Here is a 7,500-nt window from a genome sequence, read left to right on the forward strand (position 1 = left end):
GCCTGTGTCAGTGCACACATTCAGTTGTGATTTAAAATCAGTATCGCATTTGTGGTCAAAATAACAGACATACATCAATTTAGCGTTCTCTCATTTGCCACGAGAATATTTTGCAACGTGAATCTATTTTTCATAGGCATTCATTGAAAACTTCCCTCTGGTATTTTTCTGCCATTCCTTCACACCTTTTTCAGAAAACACACGTCGGAGTATCATCGTCGATATCACATCACATGTAAATCCGAATTCATAGTTTCCATCATTCGTCATCGCACTCTCTTAGTCATTTCCTTCGTGAAACCTCATTTCCATCGGGACCCGGCAATATCACCCATAAGGGCAACACTAATATTATCCGCTCGTGCAAAACATCACTTTCTTCTTAGGCATTCACCATAGCGCGTCTAATGACTCCGGCCAACCTTTCCCACACCCATACGCTGTAAAGTCCCATACACACCTATTCTACCCACTCGCGAACTTCCCAACACCCGAACCTGACAATTCATCAACTCCACCCACAATTACCGCAACACCTGAAGAAAGACTTTTATAAGTGTTTAATTTTCCCGTCCCGGGAAGATGTCGATGTTCAGGTGGCCGCAAGATATTCATTAAGGTGTTATTGAAGATAAACATCCTTTGCCTACCTTTCCTCATTTCCATATTTTATAGTCCCTTTCCTTGTATTCATTAATCTCTCTCTCTCTCTCTCTCTCTCTCTCTCTCTCTCTCTCTCTCTCTCTCTCTCTCTCTCTTATAATTCAGTGGTAAGAGCCTGCTGGTGAATAAAGGGTTTTAAAGGCGACCCCTGGCTAATTAGTTTCTACTGAAAGAGTAATAATGGCCATAGGTTCTTTCTAATTACGCTAATTATGTCAAATTCCTCCGAATAGTCAACTTTCAGAGATTGACTACATACTGGAACTTCCAAAAAAATATACCTGGACCTATTTCACTTTCTCAAAAAAAACTTATTAATTTTTCACTGCAATAACTGGAAATAATTCCTTTAAAAAAATATATTTTACTTTAGACTATTTCGGTTGTTTTTATCATCCTAACGTTATCAAAATTTAATATTCGCCTGATATCAAAACGTGAAACAATTGACATTCGCAAACCCTTTGTTTCTGAAATTATAGAAATAATATAAGTCCACCAACGGAATTTATTTTCTCAAAAAAAAATCATATGAAAACAGTCGAAACTAAAAGATGTGTAATGAAATTGTTCCTTTTATGCGATTTGGAACTCCATCACGCTGAAGATTTCGGATGTAAAAATGATATTTAGATCTGTATTCTACGGATTCACTTTATGTAATTTTATTATGATCTCGCATGTAAGTTCGTTATATTTTATTCCTGAGCGTATAAGCGTTGGATTGAGTATTTGTTCACATAGTTACATTTTTGAGAAAGTGAAATAGGTCCAGGTATATTTTTTTTGGAAGTTCCAGTATGTAGTCAATCTCTGAAAGTTGACTATTCGGAGGAATTTGACATAATTAGCGTAATTAGAAAGAACCTATGGCCATTATTACACTTACATACTAACGTGTATGATACATATATATATATATATATATATATATATATATATATTATATATATATTCATATTATATATTTTTTTACAGTTGCGTAATCGTTAAACATTTTTGCGACGACAGCAGATAAATAGTTTGGTTCAATAAATAAAACATTTGTCACTTTAGCCCAACTAACGAATATTATAATTATGGATTAGTAACCTTGTGAATATTTCATAGTCACTTGAATTACAAAAACAGGTTGACTTTTTTTTATTATATTTTTTCTTGCAAAAGTCAATTCGTTCCCCATGACTGATTACTTGTCACTGAAGAATTATCTTTAAATTAATGATAATAATAACCGAAGAGTTATTAAAACGTCCGCAGGTTTCACTTCATCACAAAGACGATATTCGATTTAATGTCTGGAAACGGATAGACATCGTCAGCTTTTCGACAGGCTTTTTCTTTTTTTTTTTTTTTTTTTTTTTTTTCGTCAACAGTCGTTCCCTTGTATGCGATTTGAGTGCTGGCAAATGAGCGCCTTTTCAATGAGGTATGAGGAGCACCAAGAGCGCCCATCCGGTGTCCGATTCCTGCCATTCTCGGAGACGACTTCATCTGAGAGCGGCCGTAATCAACGGTTAAAAGCTTCCGATATGCGCTTATAATATATCTTGCACATCGTTCGGACGTCGTTGAGCCAAAGTCACATTTTACTTTTAAGTCTCAATGATATTTATGAGGCGGGATAAAATATATTTACAATGAAATATATTCACAATAAAATATATTTACAGACGGGGAGAGGGGCCATAAAAGCCGGCGGGTAGTGGCCTAGATGGACAGTTACGGACGCCGAATGTTCTATAAATTCAACGTTGATAATGACGATAAGGAAAGGAAAAAATTCACACGACCTTAACGACATGCTGAACCTCTTTCTCAGAGAGAGAGAGAGAGAGAGAGAGAGAGAGAGAGAGAGAGAGAGAGATCCTCCTCCCACACTTATTTTTCTTCTGAAAAGAACGCATATTTCTAATGCTATCTTGAATTCACATGTGATTTATCAGAAAAAAAAAAAAATTACTGTAACTTATATCACTCGGTCCGAAAGGACAGCGAACCGCGGTATCCTTTATGACAAGTTTTGATACGCTGTTATAATATGAGGCTACAACTCCTTCAGCGAACTTAATGAAAGTTCCCAGAAATCGAGTAAGTTAGACGCTAGACACTGGTTTCTTTTAGCGAACCTTGGTAAGAATATATATATATATATATATATATATATATATATATATATATATATATATATATATATATATATATATATATACACACAGTTTTGTCTATCTATCTATCTATATATCTATATATATATATATATATATATATATATATATATATATATATATTACGTATTTGTTAAATTATTAAATATGGCAGTTTAACATTTTGTTACCAAAGGCGAAGGCATCATAGAGGAAAATAACCGCAGATCAGAAAAATGAGGCAGAAGCATCGCAAATAGCACTGTTTAGTCTAAGCGTCACGCCAAACTTCCATTTAGGATTATCAAAAGGCCAGCTAGATTTGAAGTCACTTTTCATCGATGGTGAGAATTCAACAGTATTAATTGACAGATAAGTTTAATAATCTGTACTTAATTAAAAAGTGATGCGGCAGCATATGATTGAATACAGACACCATAATAAATAGGTCGATTAATTTTTTCTTCTGAATATACATTCTCGTAAGGTCAACGGTTTGTCTAACATTCTGCGAATTATAATTTCAAAATCAACGCCAATCATAATGGAAGCGGGAATGATATCTCCATTTTTCAATTCATAATAAGAGAAAATCTTATGATGGCACGAGGCTAATATCTGTCAAAAAAAAAAAAAAAAAAAAAAGACACGTATCCGTAATTAAAACTTTAATAAAAATCACCCGCCCATACCGTAGCTGAGCCCGATCTGTGAACAAGAAAAAAAAAATGAAAATAAAAGAGCGGCTCATCGGCGAAGAACATCCCAAGCATCGCTGATCATCGGAGCGGCTCGCAAATGAAAAAGCCAATTTTTGCGCCCCCTAAAAACCACCATTCAGCCGCGGAGGTAAACAGCGGTGAGTAAAACGGCGCCCAGAGTGACAATTAGGTTATTTGGCGATGTCGGTTATCACGGGTAGGGCTCTCGCTTAATGAGCGGCCCTTCTTGACCTCACACCGCTGGGGTCAGGAGAGGGTCGCTAGGCTGCTAATCGCCGTGGAAGGGAGAGAGAGAGAGAGAGAGAGAGAGAGAGAGAGAGAGAGAGAGAGAGAGAGAGAGAGAGAGAGAGAGAGAGAGAGAGAGTCAGTCAGTCGGTCGGACAAACCAACAAAGGATTGGGAGTTTCCTCAAAAGAGGAGGTGACGCAGCGCTTATTTTGTAAAATATATATATATATAATACCATTGAGCGGGGAAAAAAAGGGAGTAGATAGATTTCGCAAGAGTTACGGAGGTACCATTTCTATAGATTTTACAAAAGAGTGACAACCAACGAGCACCTGAATGTTTTTACTCCTCGAAATAGCAGACAAAATTGCGAGTGCGGAAGTTTCGAGCCTGGTCAGGTGAGAACAGTACGCTGCCAGTAATGAGGACGACATCGCATTAAAGAACATCATGAAGTTTTGCATTTGTCTGTAGCATTCCGTAAAACCACCATTGTAATAAGGTTGTATTTGGAGGCAGTATTGCTTCAAAATATTTTTCTTCCATAATAGCAAAGAATGTGAGTCGTTATAACAAAACCTGCAATGTCAATTCAGAAATTATACATCATTTTTCATCCATTTATTACGTACACTATAATGGACACAATATCCATAAGCATTCTCTAAATTGTAGCTGGAAATCAAGAGAATATTTGTGGGTTCTTCCTATAGTGATTTATCCAGCAGATACTTAGGCATTATTACCTCCATGCAACTGCAAATATTTATACAAGGATCACACCAGTGACATGACGAAACGCAATGGCTCTGGTCCTTTAATCCGTAAATTTTGGATGTTAGCGCACCTCCTTGGAATTTCCTCTGTGTTTCCTAAACTCAAGTTATCACGTGGACATTGTCACTGTCAATATCATTATCATCATATTAATAAGCGCTAAATAACATAATCATCTATCTGAAAATAATAGCCAGATTTTTCGCGCATTTAAACCGAAATATTTTGATTTGCACCTCTGAGCATCGTAGCGTTTCGACTTATAAACGTTCACAAAATAATAATGTGTAAATTAGGCCTGCGTTGGTGCTGTGCCAAAACTAAAAATCTAAACCAAATATATGTATGTATATATATATATATATATATATATATATATATATATATATATTATATATATATATATATATATATATATATATATATATATATATATATATATATATATATATATTATCTGTGTGCATCGTGCACCTTAACACATAGATAACTTAGGAAGCCTCCACAATCGAACATCAAATATATGCGTAACTAAAGAATAATAACGATCACTCTTATCCTCACCATAACTGTGGTTATTACACAAATAAAGGCTGAAGGTTTATGCTCCAGTTGTGTTTCAGCCACAGTCAAAATTCAGAAGATTTTATATGGAAGGCAAAAGGTAGGTAGAAGGTGCCTCCTACAGAACAGAAATTCCCCAATTATCATGGGAGAACCTCCCTATATGTGATTGGTCATCTCCGTCAGGAAGCCAATGGTCATGCGTCCCCTTTTCAGTTGACCCCCCCACAACCCTATCCATTTTCTACCCTCCTCCCCCCTAGGTAGATCCCCTCCTGCTCAAGCCTTTACCTGGCCACCTCGAGTCCACTGCCTGCGTCCAGTGTCCAGCGAAGCCATGTTTCCACCCCCCCCCCCCCATGCGCTGTCTGCACCCCTCCCCCCAACCCCAACTTTTCCGTTCCTTGTGCCGGACCTTCGGTCATTCCACTATTCCAGTCCGCGTCTTATCCTGAGCATTCCCGTCTCTCCCCCAACTGTGTTTTTCTTGGCTTTTCAGTAGTGTTGATAAATTGAGTACTAAAAATAACAATGGAAAAGTTGTGTCATTTTGTATGGGTCCGTTTATGTTCATTCGCACTTCTCGATTAATAATAAAGTAAGAATTGGCATTTTCACGCAGCATTCATAACATTATAGCGCAGTGTTAGAAGAAATTAACATCGTTCGAAAAGCACTGGATTACATAACAGTTCGCATTTACATCATACTTCTGAATTGTACTGAAATTTTTCTCATAATAGTTACGATATAACAAGTGTCTTTATTTATACACATGCACTTCACGGTCACTTTATCGAATAACGATATCCGGACGAACTGTCAACGCATCGGAATCTATATTCAATGGAAATTAATATTTTGGTCGACCAAATTCGAGGCGGTATGACCAGACGAACCCTTCACTTAATACTTCTAATTAATTTATAATTTTGTGGCAAAACAAATAACTAAATAAATAAAATTGTAAAAAAAAAAAAAAAAACTAATTATAATATTTGGAAAACTATTTCACCGTTCTTCCTGTTAGCATTATTCTGTCCGTCAAACAGTATACGTACAAGTCAAACGCACTTATACGTGAGAATTCTAAACTCAACCTATATATATATATATATATATATATATATATATATATATATATATATATATATATATATATATTTCTTGATCATTCAGGACAGGAAAGATAGCAAAGCACTCGGATGTTGCACCTGCATTCCCAACAAACCTAACACGACGGTAATGACATACAGCAACAGCAATGACAACGTTTATTAACAGGCCGGAGAAGATGTACGGGACAAATTGCATCGCCTTTTATAAGAGCGATGACATCTCGCAGGCCGCATAAAAGGATACTGATTTATTTAGCGCGCCGTGGCCCATTGATGTTATTCTTACCATTGGGGAAAGGAGTGGCAGTCAACGTATTTTCTTTCTCGCCTAAAGGTCTTTTTATTTTACAATTTGCGTACGTCATTGTTACCGTCTTTTTAGTGTTCTTCGTTAGCAGCAAAGTCACGTTACAGTTTCTGCCGTTAAAATTACATGACAAAGGGATCAATACTTTTACACCAGAATACAATTGTTATTGTCGGCGGTGAAAATTAATGACAACTTTTGGTTGATTCCTGACGATATTTCGCAATGTTCTGTGATCATCCTAGACTTTCCTCAAAGGTTATTTTCAAGTATAGCTGAATTACTTTGTAAACTTCACTTCTACCGCACAATTATGATTGGTAGCTGACCCTAAAAACTTAATGTGATATGCTGTTATGAATTAATAAAGAACTTTGCTGTTTACTGCATAGGATACCGAAGTTTCCGTTTTACTTCTAACTTTTAAACTACTCTTGTAACAAAAGCCATTAATATTCACATTTATATGAAAGTATCTTATAAAAAATTACTCTGTATGTGTTTGAACATGAAATATATAATGTCGAAAGGAAGATTCCTATGATGTTCTTTCCTTTATCCTATTCCACGTGAACATTTGTTATATTAAGGACTGTGCGTAAGAACTTCAAGAAATTAAGATCAGACTTTTAATTTGCATTAAAGGCTCCCCGTGCATTTTAACCGCCTTTGGTCATCCTCTCACAAAGCAATAAGTACGGACTTCGTGTACGTGATTTCCCTCCCTGATAGCGCCCCAGAGTCAACCAAAACTTCCAACTACATCCTATTCCCCTCCTTCGAAAACGGAGGGAGAGGCCCTTTCTCAGGCAGAAGTTGACATTTCCTGTCACTTGATGTACCTGTTGCTCGGCGTGATTGATCGACAGGGGCTCGAGGGCCACTTTTACAACACTCGAAGTGTTAGCGCTCTTTGGAGAGCGAGGAGCTCCTGACTTGGTGACATTGATAACATCCGTTCGCTTATCTCTTCT

The 7,500-nt window shown here is 36.7% G+C and overlaps 1 protein-coding gene across 5 annotated transcripts in view; it reads right to left on the minus strand.

The window, feature by feature from the left end:
* The window catches only part of LOC135213520 (homeobox protein araucan-like), a 176,204-nt gene that overhangs the window by 167,883 nt on the left and 821 nt on the right, over nt 1–7,500 (minus strand). The window lies entirely within an intron of this gene.

This window comes from Macrobrachium nipponense, chromosome 43, assembly GCF_015104395.2.
Source record: "Macrobrachium nipponense isolate FS-2020 chromosome 43, ASM1510439v2, whole genome shotgun sequence".
In the NCBI taxonomy this organism is placed as follows: Eukaryota; Metazoa; Arthropoda; class Malacostraca; order Decapoda; family Palaemonidae; genus Macrobrachium; species Macrobrachium nipponense.